Below are 27,454 nucleotides of genomic sequence, written 5' to 3'. Positions count from 1 at the left end.
CCAGTGTCCAGGCCGGCTGAGGCTCTGCCTGTCGCTGCACCCGTACCAGCTCCTCGGGTGGGGACAGCAGCTGCCCAGCCATTGACGGTGCCTGTCCCGGCTCCTAGCGTGAGGATGACCGGGAACCAGTTAGCTCCAGTACCCGTACCTTCTCCTCGGGTGGGAGTGGCTGGTGTCCGGCAGGTACCTGCACCTGTTTCTGACCTCGCTGGAGGCTCAGGTGAGCCCGTCCAGCGGTTGTTTTCAGGTTCTGGAGGCTCAGGGGAACTAGCTCAGTTTATTGCTAATCCACCACCTGACCCGCCATTACTACCATCGTTACAACAGTCAATAGAACTAAAACTTCTATCAATAGCTCGAACATTAGCTCACCTCTCAGCTCGGTCGCCTGCTCAGTTAGAACCTGCCTCGTCAGTTGGAGGGCCCGAGGAGCCCGTCCAGCCTCCTGCCTCGTCAGCTAGGGGTTCCGAGGGGCCCGTCCAGCCTTCTGTTCCCGCTGGGGGTTCTGGAGAACCGCACCAGCCTTTGTTCGTCTCCGTTGGAGGGTCCGAGGGGCCCGTCCAGCCTTCTGCCTCCGTTGGAGGGTCCGAGGGGCCCATCCAGCCTTCGTCGCCACCACCTGCGGCTCCCACGCCGTCGCCTGCGGTGCCACCATCTGTTTCGTCGCCTGGTCCGGCTCTGGCTTCGCCGTCGCCTGGTCCGGCTCTGGCTTCAGCTTCGCCTGTCCCGCTTGGTCCAGCTTCTGCTCCGCCTTCGCCTGGTCCAGCTTCTGCTCCGCCTTCGCCTGGTCCTGCCTCGTCAGACTCGTCCACACCTGGCCCTGCCTCGCCCACGTCTGGTCCTGCCTCGTCTGGCCCTGCCTCGTCCACGCCTGGTCCTGCTTCTGCTCCGCCATCGTTTGGCCCTGCGGTTGCCACGCCGTCATGGAACCCGACCCGTCCTGTGACGCCTCGCCTCTGCCAGCCGCTTTCCAGGCCTCTAATTGGGCGTCATGGCCGTCGAGGCCGGCCTCCTGAGGGAGATCGTCGCCGCTGCTGGCATCGCAGCCGACCTCCAGAACTGTTTGCCCGCTGCCGCCGTTGCCGTGTGCACGGTCGGCCTCCAGAACTGTTTGCCCATTGCCGTGTGCATGGCCGACCCCCTGACCTGTTTGCCCATTGCCGTGTGCATGGCCGGCCTCCTGACCTGCTCCGTCGCCGCCGGTGCCTCCCGCCCGGCCGGCCTCCTGACCTGCTCCGTCCCCGCCGGTGCCTCCCGCCTGGCCGGCCTCCTGAACTTTTTTCTGGACTCTTGTGCCATCGTCCTCCGGGCCGGCCCCCTGAACTTTGTGTGAATTGTTTTTCCTGGCCGCCTGTGTGTTTTGTTATGTTGCTTTCCGGGCTCCGGTATTTGCGCCTTTTTTGTTTTGGCTCCTTGCTTGGTTTGTTTCGAGCCCTCCGTCCTGTTTCCCCCACCGCCCGCCCTGGTTGGGTTGTTTTTCGTTTTTGGTGTTCTGGTTTGGGCTGTTTGGAAGCCAGCCCTTAAGGGGGGGGTACTGTTAGGATCCCTGGGTCATCGACCCAGTGGTTTGTGTTTTGGTTCTTTGACTTTGTTATTTCATTATATTCTAGTTTTGCTTTTTGGGTTTTTGGATTATTCTTAGTTTAGGTTCTCTGGGTGGGTTCTGTTAGAGTTTTAGTGTTCTGGTTTTCTGTCTGTGATTCTGAGTTGCTGTCTCCCCTGTTTGCTGTATCCCCACGTCCAGTCACTGTCTGTGTCTGCCCTGGTCCCACGTCTTTGTTCCCTTTGTTATAATGCCTGCCTGTGAGTCTGTGTTATGTTTCCTGTTTTACTTTGAAAGTCCATGTCTCATGTTAGTGTATCTGGTTTTGCTCTCCTTGTCTCGTTAGTCCTGATTTGCCCCAGCTGTGTTTCCCTCCTGTTGCCCATTCCCTGATTGCTCCCTCTGTGTACTTAAACCCTGTGTTTCTTTGAGTCAGTGTCGCGTCGTCCCTCATGTTGTGTGTATCTCCCTGTGGCTCCCTATGTGTGTTTTGTTAGATTCTTCTCAGTTTAGGTTTTGTAGATATTCTTTGTTCAGCAATAACGCTGTTTTGAGTTCACCGTTTTGTCTCCGGAGTCTGCACCTTGGGTCCTATTCCTGTCTGCACACAGCCGTAACATGACAGATATCAGGGCTGCACAAGTTCTTTGTGTTTGTGATCATGAATAATAGAAGTGTGCCTGTTGAAGATCATGTTTGCTACATGATTATATGTCCTGTTATTGTTCTGTATTATATTCAGCTTTCAGCATCCTTTCCCAGCCCCTGTTACACCATCCATACAAAGCCAATCTGACTGTGAGCCAATGTGTTTGATAGTTTGTGTTGGATCAATAGATTTGACAGACTTGGTTCTCATCCAGAGGGAAACAGTCCAAATTCAGATCTAATGAAATGATGGAGGCTGTTTCCTACCACGGTGCTAATGTGTGACTAACAAGGCTCATGGTCTCCAGCAGACAAGCGCCTGGAATGAGGTGAGCTGAGTGTTGCTTTGGTGGGTCTGTGCCCACGTCATGCATCAGGATTCATATTGGCAATAGTTCATATCTCTGTTCTTTAGCCTTCATCACAAAGCTGTGAAGGAAAAACAAACATCTAACAGGATTTGATGGATGCAAAGTCCACTGAGCTCTTTGTCATTTACAAACTTGTCCAACCAACAAGAGCACAGATGAAAAACACAGTGACACTTAAAGGATTTTGCCATATATGAGCATAGATTACTTTCATATAGATTTTCAATGCAGGCTTTTGGTGAGCTGCTGGGTTCTGTCTAATAATCATCTCAGCATTTTACAATAGAATAGCTCTTTATTAGCTCTTCATTTATTGTTATTGGACATGAAACAAGGAAGCTGTGTTTCTCATTGGATGTTAGTTTCATGTTCATCAGGATCATTTTCTAAAGAGCTGATATTTAGACCATTTACTGCACTGGCTGCACATTCTGTCTACATTTCTCTGTATGTGCTGTGTTTGTCTTTCATATTTCTCCATATTGACACAAACAGTGAACAGCAGTAGATCTACTCTTCATCTGTTTTAGGCCCAGTGAAAGATCTGAAGCAGAAATGGTGTCATTAGGAGAAGAAGAACAAGTCCGGCGAGGAGGCAGCAGCTCTTAAAGATGAAACACAGCAACTTAGCCCTGAGCTCAGAGAGCTTCACATGAAAAAAAGCTCCTCAAGCAGATCATGTCAGAGGTTTGTCATCAACAGGAGGAACTTTTCATATCATAGAATGAAGGATGCTTGTCAGCTGGATGAAGAAGGTTATTTAATGGCAAACGTTCACATTGAAGTCAAATTGTTGTGGTGTTGAACAGATTCATGGACTGATTGTCTCCAGAATGTTAGAAGAGCTTCAATGAATCATTAGAAACAACTTACAGCTGCACAGTTGTGTCAAACACATCTTTGTGTCATTGTGTCATTTTGTGTTTCTACATGTGACACACGTCTAAAACATGCACACAATTTGAACACAAACAGGGATCATTTGTTCCCACAGCCAGATGCTGAGAGCCATTTCTTTGTAGTCCTGTGTCTATATATATGTACCATTAGATGTTATTGGAATGATTGTCAGCTTTGATAGTTTCATGTATGTTTAGCTGGACGGCTGTTTGATCCTCCACATGTTTAAAGGTGTCCAGTCCTGAGACACTGGGGTGGAAACAGCTGTGATGTCATTGGACTGTCACAAAGACAGAAGTGCATGAAGTGAGCAGCCAAGGAGCCGCTGATGTTTTGGATTCAACAGCATTTGAAAGGTTGACACAGACACATTTGCACATAGAAAGCTGAATTTGTCATATGCCACAGTGAACTCACTGTTCAGTGTTTTCAGGAAGCTTCTTAACTGCCTCTGCTGCCAAACAAGCAGCTGATGTCCTTGAGAAGAAGCTGAAGAAGTCTTCAACAACAAATACAGGAAGTGGACTTTCAAATACTAGATTCACTTTAGACTCACACAAGAAATGACTCAACTAGCTGTGTTTGATTGACTCCTTTGACTCTATGAAAGCTCAGTGTGTGTCTGTACACAGACTGTTGTGTTGGACTATTATTCAGTTGTCTGCTTTTCAAATGTCTGCATCTCAGTGTAGATGAGGCTGGGGGTCATGGGAGGCCACCATAGCAGTCTCTTCAACATCATGACATCATCATAAATGCTGCTGGACTGTCTGATGGGCTGATGGTGAAAAAAGCCGTCGGGAAGGAAACAGAAGACATTTCAGAGGCTGCAGCAGATTTCTTTGATTTGGGGCCTTTTTCAGCTTTATTGGACAGAGCAGTGAAGATAAGTGACAGCAAAGCAGAGGGAGAGAGAAAGGGGGCGTGGTCAGAATCAAAGCCAGGCCAGCTGCTCTCCACCTCGTGGCACATGGTCACCTGCTCATCCTAGTGAGCTCCACCAGCAGCCCTTTCACACAGTTTACACTGTCAAACACTGTGTGTGGACCTCAGCTAACAATAGGCTACATTTAAGTCTGGGCTACATGCTTTTATATTGAGGCAGATTTTTCACTGTTTTTATTCCATCAGCAGCTCAACATCATGAGCAGCTTTGACAGAAAGACATCAAACTCAAGCTGACTTTAAACTGGATCTACTTTTAATACAGGGGCTCAAAAACAACGAACATCTTTATTATATATCAGGAGAGAAAGTCATTTCATCTCAAATGGAAAACAGCTTTATTTGGAATAATCAGCACTATCAACTGGTTTGGGATCTCCACCAGTTTCATGTCTTTACAGCTTCTCTAACAAAGTTCCTGTAAAATCAGCATTTTTGTCTTTATTGGTTTGATAGTGATTGATTATTCAGTCCCAATCTGCTGTCATCTAAAGAACAAAATGATGTTTCTATGAGTCAAAAAGCTCCAGATGTTGTTCACAAAGAAAACAAAGATTAGGAACTTAAACACAAAGTGTTTGGAGCCAAAATGTTCCCAAGCTGCTCTTTTGAAATGGCAGAGGTACAGTGGTGTCTAACAGCACACTGTGGAAGGCAAACATGTTATTGTTGGATGAAACTTCATGAATCCTTTGTAGATTTGAGCTTTTGGAGCCTTTCTTTTCTCTTCAGGTGTACAGAGGCTGAGGAGGCAGGTGAAGCAGGTGGAGCTGTTGTAATGCTGGCAGAGGGTGTGTCTTAGTAACTCTGTGAGGTAGAACTGGATCCAACATTGTGGATGTGTTGATGTTGGAGCCATTAAGATTCTCTGCACACTGTAGGATTTCCTCTGATTCACTGCGGGGGGCATTTTGGAGTCTGTCAATGAAACTCTTCATATTTGTGTTTGACACCAGTTTATAGAAACAGACAAATGTGTCATGCTTTTGTTCGGCCTCCACAAATATACACATTTGTTCATTGGTTGGACTTTTTGGAAGGAGACACATTGAAAATCATGTTAATAAGATCTTGTTGTTTCCTGTGGATCCGACACAGAGAGTGGACTTCAGACAGAAAGCGTGGAAGAGATTTTAGAGGCCGTGTGTGGCAACAGGAAGTTTCTGTATGTTTGCTGATTTGACATGTGGAAAACAACACGTGATGTTTGTGAAGTTCTACAATGATCATTGTTCTGACAGCATTTTGAGTAGGAACAGTTCAAACTGAGAGTAGTGGGAGTTATTTACTGATTGAAACAAGCTGAATGTTTCTGTGCACGATGAAGATCAGCAGCTCAGCTGATCAATGAATTGACATCTATCAGTCATTTCATGAGATGAAGTCATCAGCAGACATTTGTTCTAACTGTGTGATAAATGTCAGAACGTCAGGGCTCTGCTTTAGTCACTACTTGATGATCATTGGCTCATTGTTGAATCACGTGGCCCAGTCTGACCTCTGACCCTTTGCTGCAGGTCTTCTGTGTTATCTCCACTTTCATGTCTGATCTTCTGCTGTATCGTCCAAAATAAACATCTGAATCATTTCCAACACTTCAGCAGATCTTTAGTTTGGGCAGCACAGTACAAAATAACACATATTGTACTATACTGCCCACTTCCTGATCTTATTGGATCTGTGTGTGAGGTTGGTGAAGGAAACACATGTTTACTGAGTGAATCGCTGCCATTAGGAACTAGTTTTTATATCACAGCCTAGAAATCACACAGGACCATTTCTGCAAGGGAAAAGTCCTAATTGGAGGAAAATCATTGTGTAGTTTGTGCGACTGTTGTTTGTAAATGAAGAATTGTCCCAACTACATGTGCTGCTGACCTTTGACCTTTTCTTTAGGTGCACAGAGGAGTCTGTGGAAACATCCTGAGGCAGTGCTACAGATGTCTTCAAATAAAGTGGTGTATTATCCATGTTTTCTATGGATCACATCAATATCCTGATCTAACAAGCCCCCTTTTTGTGGATTTTAGAGCCTCTGACTTTTGCTGCGTCTGCGTCTCATTTCAAGCACAAGAGCAAGAAGTGGATGAAGAAATGGGGCGAGTGGGGTCAGTGTGGTGCATGGCAGCTGTGCTCATGCTTTCACAAAGAACATGTGTATTCATTGGCAGCATTAAGGTTTAGTCTTCATAATAATAAAGTATTGTGACTTTATTATTGTGAATCCTCACAGTCATGTTGCAGCTCTGCTTTGCTTTAAGAAAATGTTCTACCAGGATGTTACTTTCCTAAACGTCTTCTCCAAATGTTCCCAAAGACTTTGTTCTAAGTAGTTCTACATGATGAAACCTTCACACTAAGTTTAAGAAGGACACACAAACACCATCTGTCCTTTCATCATGTGTACAAACGTGTTCAGATGTCAAATGTACCGTGAATGGATGCAAATGTGGATCGTTCCAATAAAATGAGACAGTTTTGTAAGTGGATCACAGTTTGAAGTTCATTGAAACCTATAAGAACATGTTATTCAAACCAACTTTATCCAACAGGAAGAAGCATCAGGGGAACAGGAAACATTCAAACATGTTTACTGTAAGAACTGCACAAAGGAAGGAAACACAATCCTACACACGAGCACTTTAAAATGGACATTTAGCTTTTCAAACATCAGGGAGTGCTGCAATAACAACACTGTGCCCATTCTGATCAGATTGAAAGATTTATAGAGATTTATCCATGTGCTGGAAAAGGATTTGATATCAACATATATGCAGATTAGTAGGAGCATTTTCTTCATATTGATTTAGAGTTCAGTACTAGGAATATGTAGAATTAACATCTGTGTACATGACGAGTGATGAAAACTTTCAAAGGACGTCAGAATTGGTGTCTCTATCTGTGACTGTCCCAGAGGAACCTACCTGAGGGATTATTAAAGATCTGTCTATCTAGAAAGACTTGCATTGATTCACAGTGTACAATTCTTTCTAATCTATTAACATCTTCCTCCAAATCCTGTTTCTGCTGCATCAGAAGGGCTCAAACCTCCTGCTGTTGTCTGCTGGACCATCAATTCTACTTTATGATGATCTTCAAAGATAAAAACGTGAGTTTATTTGAACTCTGTGAAATGCGTCTGATGTTTAGTTTGAACCAATCCTGTGTCAGCTGCAGCCACATCATTGCCACGCATACAAATGGCTGCGTTCCTGTTTAGACCTGCTGGCTGTCAATGGGCTTCATTCCATTTCAGACTGCCGGTGGTCGCTGTGATCTAAACTCAACATGGCTCCTGTGTTAGAAGAGCCTCTGATTTTAAACTTTGCACATTGAATAGTTTCTTTGCAACACTATGGAGCTACCAGCCCAGTATATGTAGCCCACAGTAGATGGAGTCATCAAGCTGCACTGACAAACATCAGGACTCATGTGATCCCTACATGTGGACCTTTCACACATGGATCCAAGTGCAGATTCATCTCTGCATTACATTTGACTTCAGCTGTTGCACACTTTCATTTTCTAGCTGTGTCACTTCCTGCTTTTTGGATCAGAGACTTTATCCATGTCCACAAATGTTTGGCTGCATATTTGTATCATCTATATTTTCCAGTCTTCATACAGCCGATATTTCATGTGGACTCCAATCTGCCACCTGCCATCACGTTTTCAGGGTTCATTCAGTGTTGAAATGTAGGACAAACAGCAGCACATGTTCTCTAAATGTTTGCAGTCATTTTAAATGAAGCTGATACTACATGAGACATTTTCCACATTTATTGTCTTTGAACAGAGAATAATAAAGCCATCAAACATATACAGGCTGTGCAAATACAAACTTCCATAATGCCGATGGTTAGCAGGTAGGGGTGGGTTTTGATTAGTGATTGAAATCGATTCTAGCTTGGATAACGTCATATTGATTCATTAAAATCCTGAATCGATTTTTAAATATAAATGTATGTTAGCTGAAAACTGAACAAACTTTGTAAAATGATGCAAAATTGCAAAACTCTCAACTGTGTCTGTAATCAAACCTCTGTAACTTTGCTTCACTTCATCAGGTCATGTTCACATGTGTTTTTGTTCTACTGCAGAATATTTTTAAGGTCATCTGCTATAAAAAGCCAGGCAGGAAAATCTGCTTCATGTTCTTCTGTTTTATCCTCAGTGACTTTGACACAAAGGCCTCTGCTGTGATGCTCACACCTCTGATGAAGTCTCACAGTGTCAGCTTTCTTTTATAGATATAAAAATATGGAAATGAATGATAATATTTCTGACTGTCTGAGGCAAACTGATTCAAAGTGAATGGATTGTAGAAATGAGTGAGGATACCCAGCCCTGTTAGCAGGTGTCCTCTGGTGGCTCCTTGACTGTCACACAATCATGTGCTGACAGGAAATGTTGCAGCAACTTCAGTAAATGTTCCTCCCTGAGTTGTGCTCAGTCATGTGGTGGAGAGCTTCAGATGTTCAGAGCAGGAGAGCTCCAACAAGACCAGGACTGTGTATTTCCACCATCTGCTGACATCACAATATAACTGCTTACTGTTAGTAGTGCAGTGTCAGTGGATGCATTTGACCAAAACCAGAGTGGAAACGGTCATAGATGTGGTGTTTCTTCAAGCAGGCTGTGAGGTGGGCAGCAAGCGGCTTCTCAACAAGCTTTGACCTGAAAGAGAAACTGATCTATAATGTTGATGTAATGTTGGATCTAAGCTGGCTTTGCTGAGCTTTGCTTCCACAACGGCATGTTTGAAAAAGCTGGAACACTCCAGTCTGAAGAAAAGCGTTAAAAAGGTTTACAAGGCAAAAAGCTTTGTGGGAGAATCTCTGAGGGAGCTGAAGGCGGCTGATTCTCATCAAATGTCACAGGTGTAAAGTAGAGCAGCAGTGAGCTGCACAACAAGAACGCTCTGGGGGTTTGTCATTGATTTCTGTGATCTACAGAAAATCAGACTTTTGTTGCTGTCTGCTTTAGAGCGCACATTTATAGGTGAGGCAGCTCGAGACGCAACAGCTGATTGTGTCAAACAAAACTTTGGAATTTCTCCCATTTTCTGATCTGAGTTTTGTTTCTGAAGTTTCAAATAGACTCATTTATCCAATGGCACGTCCTCAAGTGAAGGTCAACAAAGACGCAGCTGTGGTCACTCAAAGCTACATCCTCCGCAGAACGCGTTGCTGATGCTGAGGCCCAAAGAAAGGAAGCGTGTGAGACATGGCCGACTGTGGAGGCTCAGTCTGTCTGTTCTTCTTCATCCAACATGTCTGCAGCACTTTACAGGGCGCTGCAGACTAGTTACCAAAAAACGAGTCAGGAACACATCAGGAACAAACTGAGACACACAAGTTTTACAGAGACCCAACGAAGATGAAGAGAAAGCTGCTGTAACCTGGAGACCTCAGTCTGACCCTGAAATACCCCACAGATGGAGACACAAACACCTCCACCTGCACCGTCTGCAGCAGGGAGGAAACATCCTGCTGAAGAAACAAGTGCTGCTCACTGTCAGGGCTCAGTGCTGTAGATGCAGGTCAAAGGTCAGAGGTCATGGTGGGACCAGTATCAGTTTACTCCATTGAATCCATTCAGCCTGTGGCTGATAATGTTTATAATAATGACAAACTGGAAACACAACTTTACGATTGTTTCTTTAACATCATATTTCCTGAAGTATTCAGACACTTATTTGAAGCCCCTTCAGCAGGAATCACAGCAGCAGCTGTTTTTGATGCAACGAGCCTCGTCCACACCTGGAGTTTCTGTCCTTCTACTTTCTAAATACTCACAGGCTCAGGCAGTGGGGTCACAAAGAGGTGGCTCTGAGCCCTTTATCGTTTGCAGTGCTGAGGAACACTCTGATGTTTGCAGACAAAGTTATGATCTGTAGTGAGAGTGAGGAGGAGAGTCTGGAGAGAAGAGAAAGTACAAACAAGGAGAGATGAGGAGGAGGTCAGGGCTGATTTATGACAGGAGGAGAGCAGTAAGAGTGAAGAGGAGGAGATGGCAGTGAGACCTGCTGTGATGGAGACACACAGACAGGAGGAGCTGCAGGTGGCAGAGCTGAAGATGCTGAGAGTTTGGTTGGAGGTGAGCAGGATGGACAGGATTAGAAAGAAGAAGATCAGAGGGATCGCTCAGGTCCAGCAGAGCTGCAGTCAGACTGTGTGCTGGATGCTCCACAAACTGACTCAGTGTGTGTGTCAAGTTCACACAGTACAGAAACAAACTCACTTTACAACATGATCACAGGTTTATTGATCCATCAGAGCAGCTGGAAGGAAGAGACGAGCTCCTGAACATGTCCTGACGCTGCTACACAAACAAAGTGATTCATTATTAGTTTGATTAGATCTTTAATGTCACAGCTGTCTGAAACATGCTGATGTCACACAGTTTGATCAGACTGTGCATTGGTGCATAGTGTTGATTTTACTTGCATGATTTTATTGTCAGTCTTTTTATTGAGTCTGTCCGGCTGCCTGAGGACACTCAGGTGGAGTGGTGGCACCGTCCTGAGAAGCCTGACAAACAGGAGCAGCATCACAGAGAGCGAGTGAAAGAAAGACGAGCGTGTGAAAAGCGGACAGTTCAGCCTGACCCTTAAACGCCCCACAGAGAGAGACAGATACAGCTGTGTGGCCTGGAGCCAGGGAAACATCATGGATGGAGAATCGTGCTGCTCACAGTTACAGCTGTTTGTTCACTTTCACTTGGTTCTCTTTCACTTATTATTTTATTGTGTTTCTGTGTGAAGCTGTCGTGTCTCCTCTGCAGGGACGGTTCAGGTCCAGGATCAAACATCAGGAACAGAAGCAGCTCCATTGATCCGACTCCTCTGATGGCTGATCAATCAGTTTGATCTGTTTGATTATTGATCAGTGATGTCAGAGTGGAGTCAGTGTGATGGTGTGAAATATATCTTAAACTATCATAAACATGTTTTATCATATAACTTATTTTTCTACATTTTCTTCTACAGATCAGTTTATGTCAGTATGTCCATGAAGGTTCTCCATCATCCAGGTCATCGTAGTCGAAGGAGCTTGGAAAGAAAAGTGTCTGGACTTCTTTAAATGCTTGAAGACGTTTCACCTTCATCTGAGGAGCTTCTTCAGTTCTAGGGCTTACATCTGGGACTCTTCAAATGGTGAAGAGTCCCAGATTTAACCCTGTTGGAGTGTCCCCCTAAGATCCCTTCCCAGACGCCTTAACGCCCACTCACATCCTGGGCCATGTGACCTCAGGAAATCACATGATAGGGTGAGAGCCAAGCTTGTAGACAAACAGCTTTTTACACTATAATTACCTGTTTGGGTCCAGTGAGTGTCAATGACAGGAAATCCTCACCTGGTGGTGAGTGAGAGAAACCACAGCAGAGACATCTGTGTTTAAGAAATGGATGGTTATGGTCGCTGATGCTCTCAGCTGGCTCAGTTTTCACACCAGCACACAGGTACGAGTGCACAAGCTCCCACTGTGGAGTAGACACTACATGGACTACATCTGAACGCCTGTGGAGCTGTTCACACAGACGGTGTAGTTACAGGAAGCTGCCAGCAGGTGGCAGCACATCAAGTTAGGTAAGATACATCCTAAACCATGCCTTTTTAGTTAGCTTTCAACCACTGGTAAAATGATTTTAACCACTTTTTGGCTATTCCACATGTCTGTCATCATCTGTCTGAACTCGTAGCTGTGTTTTTTAGTAATGTTTTATGATATTTTTATTCTTTATCTTTAACATGCTCATTTCTGTTTTGATTGCCCCTTATTGTTTTTTTGTGCAATAGACAATGAAATCGATGGATCGACACTTCTGCAGATGACTGAAAGAATGAGTGAGCGTCTTTTTCCAAAAGTGAAAGAACAAGTGAAATTCTTGTCCGCTGTAGAGAAGCTGAAAGAGTGAGTCTTCAGTTAACTGGACATGATTCACTGAATTGTACATTCATACAATTCAGTGTTTCCCCTAGGTTTACGGCGCTGGAGGGTGGGGGGGCAAGGGGTTGACGCAAGCCCTGTTCTGTTTCTCTAGGGTTGATGCACATCACACACCCATTTACTTTCAAAATTGAAATGTCACGGCCACTGTACTCTTACTCTCTGTTATGATTCTGTTTCTGTAGTTCAGCAGCTGTTATTGTGCCTTTTAAATGTGCGGACATTCCTGATTCAGGACAGAGTTGAACACTAACCTCTGTTATGGTGGATGAATAATGAATAATGGATGAATGTGGATGAGTGGATGAATAATGCAGCTGCAGTATTAAGGCTCCTCATGGCTGTACAGTAGCCATGAGGAGCGTGGCTTGTATCAGCAAAGGACAATAATCCCAACTTGGAGTAGAGCCCAACCCGAATACGGTATTTGGAAAGGCACAAATATCATGTTTTTTGCGAATACTTATTTCAAACAAATACTTAAAAAAAAAAAAAAAAGCGGGTGTGGGACCTAATCAGTCAGGGTTTCGGGTGAGCTCATTGTGAAACCTGGCCCCACCCTATCATGTGATTTCCTGAGGTCAGATGGCCCAGGATGTGAGTGGGCGTTCAGGCGTCTGGGAAGGATCTCAAAACTGGATTATAGATGGCAGACAGTTGGTGTCGTAAGCCCCGCCCTCTGTTCAAAGATGGTCGCTCACAGTGGACATAAATGGCCTCTTTCACTCCTCTTTCAAACCATCTGTCCTCTCTGTCCAAAATGTGAACGTTGGCATCCTCAAAGAGTAACCTTTAGCAGATGGACTGCTGAGTCTTGTCCCGTGCAGGTGGCTCTTCTATGTTGTGCGTTTGTGAAGTGGCTGTTTGGTCTCTCCGATGTAGAGGTCTGGGCATTCCTCACTGCACTGTACAACATACACCACGTTGTTAAGTTTGTGTTTAGGAGTTTTGTCTTTGTTGTTTGAGTCACTGAATCAGGAACTCTGCCTCCTTTTGTTCTCACACTGGTTTTAATGAAAGAAGATTTCTGTTTGTCCATTAAAGTTGTTTGTTGTGATCTTTTAAAGGATCCTGTGATGATCCAGAGCCTGGCTGGTCTCAGGAGTCTCTCAGTGACCTGAGCAGCAGCTACAGCTCTGCTGGGCTCTCTGTTCACCCTGCAGGAGACGTGGAGACCCGCGCTCACCTTCTGCAGCACTTAGACACAGTTGCAGTGAGGGAAGGTGAGTCATCCTTTAGCAGGACATCATTCAGGCTTTATTAGCATCACTGTGACTGTTATTGTGTTTGTAGGAGGTTTCCTCTGCTGGTCTCAGACAGCAGCAGAAACATCAGCCTCCCTGTCAGTGGAGATCAGTTCTTATGTGCTGTTGGCCAAACTCAGCGCCTCCCCGACTGCTGAGGATCTGGGATGTGCCTCTGGTATTATCAGGTGGCTGACTGGGCAGCAGAACTATTACGGAGGCTTCTCCTCCACTCAGGTTCTACACCACCCGAACAGCATGAAGCTCATCTTTGAGTTCATCTACAGTCTTGGACCAAATCAGGAGAAATAATCCTGAAGCTTTCATGTTGTTGCTTTTCTCTCAGATATGCAGACTTGTTTTAGCAGGCAGGATGGTTTTATTCTTTATTTACAAGATGAAATTGACTTTGGTCTAAAAATGTGTTGTTTGAACAGAACAGCCTTCTGTGCACCAACTACACGTAACAGCCTGTAAATAACAGCTGCAGTCTGTAAGTTTCTACCTGTGATTTCTCTACTTTGTTTCTCTGAGATCATCTCTGTTAAACATGTTTAACCTGTTTAACCTTTATTTAACCAGGAAGTGAAGCTTAGAATCTCTTTGTGAGAGTGTGTTGAAGTGACACAGGCAGTTTGAACTTCATGTCAACATGAATCCATCCTGTAGGACACAGTGGAGGCTCTTCAGGCTCTCTGCTCCACTCTGGTGTTCAGTCCTGAAGGTTGGAGCACAGGGACAGTTCAAGCTCCAGCAGTCAGCTCACATTTGATGGAAATCAGGGCAACAAACTGCTCCACCAGGAGGAGGCGCTGCAGGACGTGTCAGGAAAATCCAGGCTGGAGGTGAAGCTGCATGTGCTTCAGTGCAGGTCAGTGACAGCATCATGTGACCAGGTCCTGGTTGGTGTCAAACAGGCTTTCTTTGTTTCTTTGTACTTATAAAACGCTAAAGAAGCATTTTCACATGTAATCAATGTGTTTTCATAGACAACATTAGAGCTGACAGTAAGAACTGCACACAGTACAATTCTATTGACACTAAATTAAAAATCAATAAAGTCACTTTGTGTCTACATGAGAATCAGAGAAACTTTCTTCATCCCAGAGGGAAACTGAGCTGTCGGAGCAGCAAACACACAACAAACATCAAGCACTGATAGAAAATGAGAAACACAGATATTTATGATAAATATTAAGATAAATAGATAAATATAGAGATATAAATATAAAAGTGTCACTGTGTAGAAAAGTGACAGCAGGCTGCACTGAGCTGTGATTGGTTGTTTCCCAGATTTGTGCACCTACAAGATCCCAACACCTGCTGATGTCCCCACTCTCAGTGTGAAAGTCCACACAGAGGTGGAGCCCACAGGTGAATCTGCCAGAGCCAGACTGACTGTGGAAATACATCCCTGTAAGAATGTGACAGGTTAGAGGAGAGTCTGTACCAGCGTGGAGTCACTGTGGGTGATGAAGAGCATGTGTGCACACACTGTTCAAACACAGCTACTGAGGGAAGGAGAAAACTACAAACATGGTGGTCCTGGATGTTCCCCAGAGTGTGAGGAATTAGACAGACTCTACCAACACGTCATGTGATCACTGTGATGATGTCATCTCCTCACAGCTCAAACGTGGCCTCCTGGTGAGTCGTGTTGAACCAAAGGAAGATCCTGTTCTGGTGTCCTTAGAGGAGGTCAGAGACGTCCACAGTGGGGACACCAGATGATGATCTTTGGTACAAACTGTGTCTGATTGTTTCTGTCTCGTCCAGTTATCAAAGGACACACCATCAACCACAGAGATCATCCAGGAGCTCCCAGTGGACGACCTGAAGCCAGCCGTGGTCCAGATCTATGACGACTACCAACCAGGTCCAAGTCTGACTAAGCTTTACTCCAACAGCACACTGACACACTTCAGAGGATCCATCAGAGTGAACAGTTCATACAAGCTGATGTTTCCATCAGTGGGACACAGAGAAATGACACTTTCATAAATCTGGTTTTAGTCACTTTGAGTGTAAACAGGAAACAAACTGCATCATTTGCGCTTCTTGCACCAGGATCCTCCTCGTCTCTCCCACAGCAGAAAGTTCAGCTCTGCTCTCATGAAGCAGCAGGAAGATGTGAGGCTCAGAGTGAGGACTGAGTACAGACTGATGGCACACACTCAGCCTTTTGCCACTGCATGCACAGCTGTGAGTCATGTGACACTCGTGCACTCGTGTTGATCACACCTCTCATTGCAGATAAGTGAACTCTCCCAGGGGCAACGATCACACACAGTGGTGTGAAAAAGTCTTTTCACTCAGTCATTTCTGACTGTTTTTATCACACAAATGTTCCTGTTAGACAAAGATAACACAAGTAAATAAATGATGATGTCATTGATTAAGGCACAAAGGTGATCCCAACCTACCTGAGCTGTGTGCAAAAATAACTGCCCCTCTGCTTCAGTCATGAATGAACTGTGATGAAGCACATTTGTTTCTAAAGCTGAGTTCAGTTTGACAAACACACTCAGCCTGATTACTAGAAGACCTGTTGGATCAACAGACTCATCAACTTCTACAGAACCCGTGTGAGAAAGTGAACAGGCTGAACAATGTCAAACAGCAACACATAATGCCACCATCTACACAACCAGCTGACAGAGTCACAGCTGTCAGTCTGCACAGGGTTCAAAGCTATTTCTAAGGCTTTGGGACTCTGTTGAACCACGCTGAGAGCCATTAGACACAAATGTTGAAAGTGAGTGGTGGGGAACCTTCCCAGGAACCAGTGGCACCAACATGACTCCAAGAGCACATCGACATCCAGGAGCTCACAAAGAGCCCAGAACAACATGAAAGAGCTGCAGGCCTCAGTTAAGGTCATCATTGAACAATAAGAAAGAGAATCCATGGAGGAGTCCAAGGAGAAAACCACTGCAGACCAAGAAGAACACAAAGGATGGTCTCACACTGTCCAACAACATGTTGATGATCCCGTTTGGGAAAGACTCTGTGGACTGATGAGACAAAAGCTTTCTGGCAGCTTTCAGTCCTGTTACATCTGAAACTAACACAGCATCAATGAAAAGGAGCCTCATAGCAACAGTCACATATGGTGGTGGTAGTGTGATGGTCCCATGTGATGCATCATGGCAGCAACAATACAACAACAAATACACACATGTGACAAATGTACAGTAACAGATCATTAAGTGTCACGGCGCCGTGCGCATTAGTATATTTGACTTAAGCTTAATAATCAGAATAATGCTCTGATCTCTTCAAATAAATGAAATCATACCTTTCTACTAAAACTGTTTCTGTTGGTCTCCACCTTTTCCTGAACCAGACCCTGCAGGATCCACCTGAGTGTCCCAGTCCTGGACCCTGTTTGTAACCAGGAGGATCCCAGGCCTGATTACTGTTGATGTATTATAAATATTCTTGTTTTATTCTCATTAAATAAATATGTGTATAAATATGTGGGTTCATGTTTCAGTCCTGGACGTTGATGCTTGTTTGTTTGAAAGGACACAGATGGACCTTGTTTCCTTCTTTCCTTCCTTTTTGTGTCCTCTGTGCTTCATCTGCTGCTCTTCACTCTGTTACTTTGGGCTGATTTCACTCACACTTTGTTTCCATGGTTACTTTGTGTCACGCTGACAGCACGTGAACAACACGACATGTTTGATCTCAAAGAAGGAGCAGCATCCTCTCTCCAACCTGTTTCTCCATCTTCTACAACACCTGATTCATTCCAGTTTCTCTGCTTTCACTTTGATTCATGTCAACATGAAGCCTGAGCGTCTGTGATGAACACACTATCAGCATCACTCACATGTTTCATCATTTAAAAACACTTCCTGTCACTGTGGTGGTTACAGTGACATCATGCAGTTTGTGTTTTGACCTCCAGAGGGCGACAAATCAGCACAGACAGAGAGCTCCATTCAAACTTTGCTGCCATCCGTAATAATTCTTCAAATATAATCATCAGTGTTTGAGCAGTTATGATATCAGGGACAGTCTAGACATGTGTGACAATACTGAACATGTCACATGACTCACCTTAAACATCATGTGATCCACTCTCAGTCTGCACCTTCATTAATGACTTCAACAGATTGAAACAAGCTTTGAAGAAACATTCAGTGAAATAAATCTTTCATCACAGGATTCTTGTGAGCAACAGATGAACTTTACAAAGAATCAGTGAATTTATCTTCTGTTTCAGATCAACTTTGATCACTTCGAGCCATGAGTCCGTTTGTTCTAACTTCTCACTCACTAACATCTCATATGATTTCAGATCCCTGCTGTTCCCCACCTCAATCATGAAACTGATCAATGATCAGCTGATCGGCTTTTCTCTCTTGTTTGTTTATCGCCCAATTTGCGCCAGAAAGAAGAAACCAGGGGTTGTCGCGTTAAACAACAGCATCACGTTTAAGCTTGATCAGCTGTTGTTAGAATTTATTTAATATTAATTTCTAGTATCAGCTGATGTTTGCTGGAGCCACACCTGTAAAGCTGCTGGTCATGATATCGGTTTGGATATGTGGTGAGAGGGAAACATGAAGATGAAACCAGGAGATGTCCTTACTGAATCATCAGAGCTGTGATGGAGAAACAGGTTTATCTTTTAGGTGACATGAATGAGTTGAAAGGAAGTTATGAACTGTTTCTGAGAGACAAATAACACCAGGATCCTTTTCTATGTAGCTGACAGCTGGAAACTGTGCAGGGGCGGATCTAGCAAAGTTTTGCCAGGGGGCCAGGTAGGACATTAACAGGGAAAGGGGGGCACAAAGAAATACTTTTCTTTCTTATACTCATTTAAAATTCTAGCTTTTATTAAATAATTATCTGAATCTTGTGAACAAGGTTTTTATCTGACGTAAATTGTATAGAAATCATACATATACCTAGAAGACAGTGTTGCGGCTCCTCCAACCAAAGGCCGCGGCAGGCTAAATATGAGGACACAGATGACGCGCAACAATAAACACATAAAATATACTTCTGTACCATTTGCTCCTTTTATTCCGCATGCAACTGTCCAATATACAAATCAGCACATGGGGTTAACAATTACACAAATGCACAGACTGCACAAACAAATAACTGCAACTCACCACCAATTACCAATTGGCACCAATTAGTAGTGATGGCCCGCTTGAAGCTGTCGAGGCTTGCTTCGTTTGGCAAAAGTCACGTGACCAGTGACGTCCGAAGCTTCCTTACGCACGTAACTGCTTCGGTACCTGATTCAAATGGAAGGAAGTGAATCATTTGCGGGATTTGTGGAGTGTCTTGATGGTGGCAGATAGCGAACCACTGATCATTCTACTGAGAGATTTGGTTCTGTTGTGTGGGAGTATTTTGAGTTGCTTCTGGTCGGTGGGTTTTCCAGCTTTGTGTTCTGGCTGTTTGCTTTTGTTTTGTGCGTGTTTATTTTATCTGAAAACGGGAAAAACTTAAAATGTCAAAAATCTGCTTTTCATAATATAAATATCATTAAATAACTTTAGAAAGACTTCCATTTGACTCGACTTAATGTTATAAAAAGATATATTTTATGTTTTAAATAATCTTAAAATGTTAGTCTACAAAATGTGCAGCAATTTAATTTATTTATTCTCTTTAGCTGATAGTTTGTGGAGCCATAACTGCATCTCTACCAGTTTCTCTGCACTCCACTCTCTTCTGTGCCATGTGAAGGGATTTTCCTTAAGGCAGGAGAAATTATCTCCACGAAAAGGAACAGATTCGGCCATCGCACAGTGGAACAAATTCTCTTCTTAAATAAAAATGAAAAAGGGTTACCTTAAATGCATCATGTTTTTAATTTGCAAGTTCATAAGCATTTTCCTTTTCCATTTCACAATCAATTCTACCCCCAGGTCAAAAATATGTACAGGAAAATTTCCCTAATATAATATTATTTATAAATATACCCGTCTAGAGATTAAATGCATAAATACATGGAGGCAGGACCTCACAGCAGAAGCATACTGCATAATGTGCATTATTATATGTATGTTATATGTAACGTGGTATTTTTCAATTATTTTATTTACCAACATCAAGAAGTCACAAGCAAAGAAAGACCAAACCATGGTGCATGTTTAAACCAGGAAAGTTTGCTTGTCAAAATTATTTATTAAACAAATAAACCACATTTTTTAACACCAAAAAATACACATTCAAAGCAACACAACAGCAGCCCAATATCAGACAGAATTCCACTCTGTAGAGTGAGCAATCATTATGAAGCAGTTTGTTTTATTTTGTGGATTCAAGCTGCTCTTCATATTTTTGGACACAAGATGTCACCAGAGAGGACTGTGTTGAAAAGCTTCGAGTAATGAACCGTTTTTCAATGCAAGCTTCAACGCTTCAGAAAGCTTCATTTGGCCATCACTACCAATTAGTATGCCAAATAAGAACTTGGCCTATGGCATCAATTAGTGCACAAATATACAAAAAAAACATCAAGTTACAGTCAAAATACTTCAAAATCATTCAAGCTGCGCTCAAGCTGCGGTCAACAGAAAGTTTTGCCTCATGCTCACCTCATGCTCACCCTACCTTTCTGTTCATCAACATCAGGCGCAACCACATCTATCACCTAACACAACCATGAGACACGCCCCACACCCTTGCACCAATACAGTGAGTCCATTTAAACCAACCCACTTAATCAAAAAAGAGCAACTCATGGCTCCTACAGACAGTGTACATCACTGTCACAACAGCGTTTGTTTTCATTCAAAGGCTTTATGGCTTTAATACCTGGTGGCCCGGTCTCTGGTCAAAATGCCCAATTTTTTGTCCCAGTCCAGACCTGCAGGTTAATACTGGCAGTGTCACCATGCCAGCTGACTGTATTTCATCATCAGCCAGTGTTGTTCTTTATACATCAGTAGTACCAAAGTTTACCATAAGGCAGCATAGAAAGTATTTACTTGCTTTCAGGTTTTATTCAAATGTTAGTCTTTTCAGTTGTTTCCCCACTTTTTTTCTGTTTCAAAGTCAAACACCAGTTTGTGAGAAGATTATCTTCTTTTTTAATAGGCAGATAAGGTTTTGCATTGGCATTGGCTAATCTGCCAATTGTATGTTAAAAATGTTCATATTTTAATATTCAAGAATGTTTTTGCCCAAAACATATGTGCACTATATGTCAGTAAAAATACTATGCAAATATTGTTGTCCTTGAATGCTGAATAAACACTGACAAAGCACTGATTGTATGTCTTGTACTTTATCAACGTAGTATCTAAAAACTTTGCACCGTAGTGGTTAAAATCTCATTCTAAGAAGAGTTAAAAGCACATTCGGTTATTAGGTTTATAGGGTTATTGAATTATGGTTAACGGTTGGTAGAATTTTTTTAACATTATCTGCCAGTTAAATCTGCCACCCTTCTCCAAATCTGTGCCCCTACCTGGCCCCCCCAACAAAAACTTTCTAGACACGCCACAGGTCCAAATCCAAAACTATACTACGATGCACATCTGTGGGCAACAAAACACAAATATGTGACACAAAGCACGAGGCAGCTGTGCAATATAAAATAATGGGGCTTCCTGAGCCTTAAAGTGTTTAGTAAAGCGCTGTGTTGGACTGGTGCTCATGACGAGAGTTCAGATACATCAAGTGTAGCAGAGATTTGTTGCATTTCAGCTGATAATGCTTAGATTGATTCACTCAGTTCAATCTATATACCAACCTTCTCCTGTCTAGTATAAAGATGATAGTGTGCTGTCAGCGTAGGGGATGAAATCAGCCAAGGTAGCTGTGAAACATCTGTTTCCATCTTGTTGAGTTCAGCTGAACAAAGAGCAGCAGGCCAGCTGATCACAGCCTGTACTGAAGCTCACATTAGAAATCATTGTGAGCTGTGACTCTGTTCTCCATGCTGAGCCACTACAAAAGCTCTGAGGGTTTCCAAACCCTTACCATGTAAGCAACAGGAAAGAGTTCTGTTTAAATTCTCTGTCACTGCTTGTGTCCTATAGAAGGGATTCAAGGGAACAATTAGGATTTACATTACAACAACATCTGGATTCTCATCTAATTATACTATTGTTAAGGTGAATTGTTAAATGTTGTCATTTTTATGCTTACCATCTCTGCATTGTTTCAAACTGTGTGATCAAAGACATTCCTTTGTTCCCCTCCGCAGCCTGTCGAGGTTGTTGGGGAGGCTGTAGTGTTTTATCACAGACATCCCATGTGAAGGTTCTGTTTGTTGTTTGGTAAACTTCCTGCCCTTTTATGGCTTCACCTGTGTTGTGCATGGTGAACCAATACAGGAATTGAGCCATATATTGGGTGTGGGGAGGTTACCCTCTTTATGACCAAGGATGTTGTGATCAGGAACACACACACAAGTGCTTGCACGTGCACACACAGTGCCTTGTCTTTTGCAACCATGGGGGGGGGGGAGTTAGGAGTTATCTGGGATCAGGTGAGCAGCAGGTCCAAGACCCTGGTCCGATCGGCTTCCCTTGCGCAAGTGAAATTTTTTCTTCATGAGGAATACGTTTCTAAACCAGCCGGGCCTGCGGAGCGCAGACTCAACAATTATATTATATTATATTATAAATGTTAAGCTTCAGTTTGCATACACTTATAATAGGTTACTATTGTCCTACAATGAGCTGGTTTTACTTTCAGTACATTTCAGAGCTTTTACTTTTTATTAGAGTATTTTTCAACTCTAGTATCTATACTTCTACTTATACTTCTACTTAAATAAATCATGTGTGTACTTTTACCACCTGTGCTGATAGCTTTGCAGTGGTAATAGGTGTATTTTCTGGTACAAAGGGCATTCAGCCGCGGTATTTACACTCTCCAACATGGATATGTGAAGAATGTGAAGGAGGAACGCAGAGCTGAACGTCCGAGTGTGTGCCTGTGGACAGCCCGACCACCCGACTGCGAATGATTGCTATAATAGGTGTAGGCTGCTGGGGGATTCCCATGATGCACTGGGTGTTTCTTCTTCACTCACTATGTGTTAATAGACCTCTCTGCACTGAATCATACTTTTTATTAATCTCTGGCTCCTGTGATGTTTGTAAAGTGTCTATAAAAATCAGACAAAGCAGTGATTTGCAGTCACTTGTGTCCACATTGAAGGTAAAATCCTACAGAGACGACAGATCAAACTCTGAAACTGGAAACTTTCCTGTTTTGCCAGTGAGACATTCGAAACGAGCTGTGAAACCGGTGCAGATGCTGAAGTGTCACAAACAGCTCACAGCCAATGAGCTCTCCTCTTTGTAGCCTCCTTCAGTCGGCCATTAATGACTGGATGGATGCTTTCATCTCTGCTCTCGGTGCTAACATTATTTCTGGATGTGTGTTTACAATCAGCTGTCTCTGTCATCAGTGAGCTGTGGGCTGCAGCAGAGTATAGATGTACTACACTCACGATTGTGTCACAGGCTCACGTGGGTGGACTGTCCCACTGTGACACACGTGCACTAACCTCACTCTGAGAGCAGGTAACACTAGTGTGAGCTGCAGTTTTAATGCTGACATCACAGACAAGTGAAGAAGAACAACAGCGACATTTACTGAACACCTCTAAACTCCTGAACGCATCAATGTTAGCATCACCGGTCTTTGAACGCCACACCACCGAGTCCTTCTAAACACAGCTCAGAGCTGAGTTTAGTGTCCCGCTGTGACGCACTGATGTTCATATTTCACCAGTTTGAAGAGAACATCCGGACACTGTGACTGCACCACCTGCTGTCTGAGGTCCAGGAGAGCAGCAGCTGGAGCAGCTGACAGGTGGAGGTAGTGGATCTTGTTGTTCCTGTGTGAACAAACTGTAAGTTTGCTTTGTTTCCTCCTTTAACAGTTTGACTGTTCCTGTGATGTTTGGAGCAAATGTTCAGCTCTTATTTCAGGACAAACTTTGATCACTCTCATGTTTGAAGACAAATCTACATGATTATAGATTATTGATCAGCTTGAATCAAACTCGCTGGCTGAATTTCTTCATAAACAAACTGTATGTGTTTGTTTGTGTCCTGTTTAGTTTGTCCTCTTCTCCTTTAGTGCTGACGGTCCCTGTAAAACATGTAGTCTATTTATAGCTGAACCTGATCCTGGAGCTGGGCCCTGCAGTCAGTGCAGGCAGATATCTTAGACCTGATCAGGGGAAACACTCGGGGCTCAGCCCTGGAACCACAGCAGCTGTTACTGTGTGTATTTGACAGTAAAATGAATGTAAATGTGAGACACTGTGTGCTCACAGCTAAAGGCTGCAGTCAGCTGTGTTAGAGCATCTTTCACACAATGATCCTTTAATAAACACAGAGCTCCATGTTGATGAAGCAGTCATGTGTGAGCTTGTGTGCTGACATGTTGACGGTGTGACTTCAGAGCTTCTATTGAGCCATAATGGCTCCTTTAAAATGGCTCTGCTCTGTCAGACGCTCTTCTTCACTGCTGCTCTCTTCATCTCCTCTGGTCTCTCCTCCTCCTCTCTCTCCTGTCTTGGTTAGAAAAACAAATCAAACTGTGTCCAGATTATTTATCAATTTATTTTAAACATCAGCTCAAACTTAATCAAACACATCATTACTGCAGTCATGCATCAGTCAGCGCTCTGCTGCTCATTCCTGTTTGATTCTGTTTCCACTCAGTGACATTTTTCACTTTGACGCTCTTTAAAAGCACAGACCTGCAGATTTATGAATATATGGAGAGACATATTGCTACGAATGGGAACAACATGGTCCATCAATGTAAACTAAAATTTATAATGTGTGCATTGATTTGTGTGTGACCTCTGAGGACTCACAAATGTTTCAATCCAACACGAACACAAATCAGTCTGATTACATGTTTGACAAAAACCTGAACAATGACTGATCAGCTCAGTTTATCATGCTCACCTTCACTAACCTGATCATTGTGTCTTTAAAAACCGTCCTGTGGGTCAAAGGTCTAAACTTCACTAACATCTCTCTCCATCGTTTGCAGGCAGATGAGACGTGCTGGCAAAGTTGAAACTTCATCAACATTTACACTTTGTTTTCTTCAGGTTTCACTGCTGCTGCCTGTTGTGGAAGTTTTCCACTTAAATAAAGCCTGCAGATGAGTGGTGAGCGGTAGCTAACATTCTTTAATCCAAACACACAGAACAGACAACCAAGCTTGATGGAGAGCCTGCATGACCACGGGGCAGGTCAGCAGAGTCTGCTTGAGCCTAGCATGGCTCTCAGTTAAATACCTTCTCCAGGAACAAAAGGCAGTACACAGCTGTTTCACACCTTAAGGTTCACACTCCCTTGCTACCTCCCAGAGTCCTTGCAGAGACAAAAGACTCTTCCTGTGGAGTGGTCTGCTCCCCCCCAACTTCCCTCTTACAGTATGGGTGTCAGACATGTTAAAATCCAGTGGCACCAAGGCATTACAAAATAATGTGATTAATACATAAGTAAAAGAAATTCCATTACATGCCTAAAAACAAAGCAATGGTACCAACGATGAAGAACTCAGCCTGGAGTGATTGTTTGCTTCATCTGTGACGTCAGGCTTTAGCTCTTTAACATGTTCAATACATTTTCCTGTAAAACAGGAAATAAGTGTAATAACAGCACTGATATCAGTGACAGTCCAAAAGACTTTGGTGCTTGGTGAAGCCACCAATGTTTTAGGAGCCCATGAACGCCTGTTTTTTCCAGATGAACTGGTCCTGCTGCTTCAGCACTAAAGCTAAATGCTACTAACTGCACATCATGTCCTCCTGTATATATTCACTTAATGTTTATAATGTTCTGTCTCTTTGTGCACAGTCGAGGAGCGCGGCGGGATACATTTCACTGCGTGTTGTACTTGTATAACTGTGCATGTGACAAGTAAAGGATCTTGAAAGGACAGTATAGGTGACCGCACTGATGCCTGTTCATAATTTCACCAAAACTAATAAACTGTTGGTTAAATCTTCTTGTTGTCAGAGGTAAACAGAGGTGAGAGGAGGATTAAATATAAAAATAATAACGTATACTTCACTGATCCCCGTGGGGAAATTCCTCTCTGCATTTATTCCATTCACTCAGTGAAGCAGTGGGCAGCCATTGGGCACCCGGGGAGCAGTGTGTAGGGACGGGACCTTACTCAGGGATATCTCAGGTAGCGTGGATTCAAACCCCGGACCTTCCAATCATTGGGCAGCCACTCTACCTACTGAGCTAAGCCTGCTGGAGAACTGCCGGAGAACTAAATGCTACTCACAGTCAGAGTATGAACTGTCTCGCTGGTTATGTGTGATCTTTTTAGTCACGTTATTCAGCTCTTGCTCAGACTGCTCAAATAACTGAATCTCAGGGGTTAGAAGTTCATAGGTCACGATGCAGGTTCTCACACTATACAGCCCGATGCTCTGATGCAAACAGATTTCATTTCCTTGTGATTGCTGATCAGGAGCTGGTCGTGAGGTGTTAATTGCTTCCCATTATCCCATGTATACGATGCACGACACACGATTAAGGCGAAACTCGGGCCGATCCCCAAAACGGTCACACAAGTTAAAAATGGTCTCAAAATGGGCCAAAAACCACACAGTGTGCCCAGCTTAAGCAGTCAGCTTGGTCCTGGACACTGTTACTGACATAAAGCTGCTCTCTGCAGCCATGTTTGACCTGCTGCTTTGTAGGACTACAGTAATGGAGGATTTGGAGGCTGAACTCGGCTCTGTGACACTTTTTGTAGTGAACTGATGAAAGCTGTGTCTCAGATGGATGTTAGTCCAACACATCAGACACGACCTCTGCAGCTCTCAGTTGATGTGCACATGAATGATTTGTGTTTCCTCTGCAGGTGAAGGTAGAAAGTGTGTGTGAGCTGATGTGAATTGAGCAGCATGGATCAGTGTGAGGACAGAGAGGAGGGAGTCCCTCCCTCTAAAAGCACTCTGTGTGGGGAACATGAGAGCCAGACCAAAGCTCAGAGGTGAGATGACCATCTCTAACTGTCCATGACTCTTCTCCATGTCACAGCTCAGCACTCGCATCACTGCTCCATCATTATTCACAGGAACCCACCTGGACCTCCACCCAGCTCTGTGTCCTTACAGAGTGACTGCTCTAAAGGGGGTGACATTAGTTTTAAAGTCCAGCCTCTGTCTGCTGCAGAGAGGTGAGCTGTTAGTAACAGGAACTATTTGATTTAACTGCTTGATGTTGTTAAAAATAAACTGCAGTGCAAACACGTCATTCCCTCAATCCCATTTAAACTGTCTCTTAAAAACAAGACTTTGGTTTCTAAACAACTGAAAATCCACTTCAGCAAACAGGAAGTGATGCTCATGGTCATGTTTTCTTCCAACTTTGCAGCACAGATTTCACTTTTTCTCAAAAAACTCAGAGGATCAAAAATACTCAAACACTGGTTATTATTTTTAATTTCTAAAAACACTCTCCAATGAGAGGTAAAACATCTTCAAGACACTTAAAGAAATCTAGTTGCTCTTTCATCCACCGCTGGCTTTCTATAAGCTGGTTTTGATTTTGAATGTCTGACACTTCGATCAAATTTTATGGTTTAATATCACACCTAGAAATCTGTTGTCATACACACAGTACACAGATAGACCAGTAACGCACACAAGAGGACACTTGCTATAAATACACACTGAGGGAAACGAGAAAGCTCCACACAGATAGAGACACAGCTGAACCTGTGTGAATGAATCTGATGAGACAGGGAGCACGCCAACTGAATACACTGCCATAGGACACAGACCTTCATATAAAACAGGAAACTCACCACACATGCGAAGACACAGACTAAGAAACATGGGCTTTACACAGAGGGAACAC

General features: G+C 43.6%; 1 pseudogene; it reads left to right on the top strand.

The window, feature by feature from the left end:
* The first annotated feature begins 991 nt into the window (after nt 1-991).
* On the top strand, nt 992-15,506 carry LOC120435167 (annotated as a pseudogene).
* The last annotated feature ends 11,948 nt before the right edge of the window (nt 15,507-27,454 follow it).

This window comes from Oreochromis aureus, linkage group 3 (assembly GCF_013358895.1).
Source record: "Oreochromis aureus strain Israel breed Guangdong linkage group 3, ZZ_aureus, whole genome shotgun sequence".
Taxonomy (NCBI): domain Eukaryota; kingdom Metazoa; phylum Chordata; class Actinopteri; order Cichliformes; family Cichlidae; genus Oreochromis; species Oreochromis aureus.
This window is presented reverse-complemented; position numbering and strand designations above follow the sequence as displayed.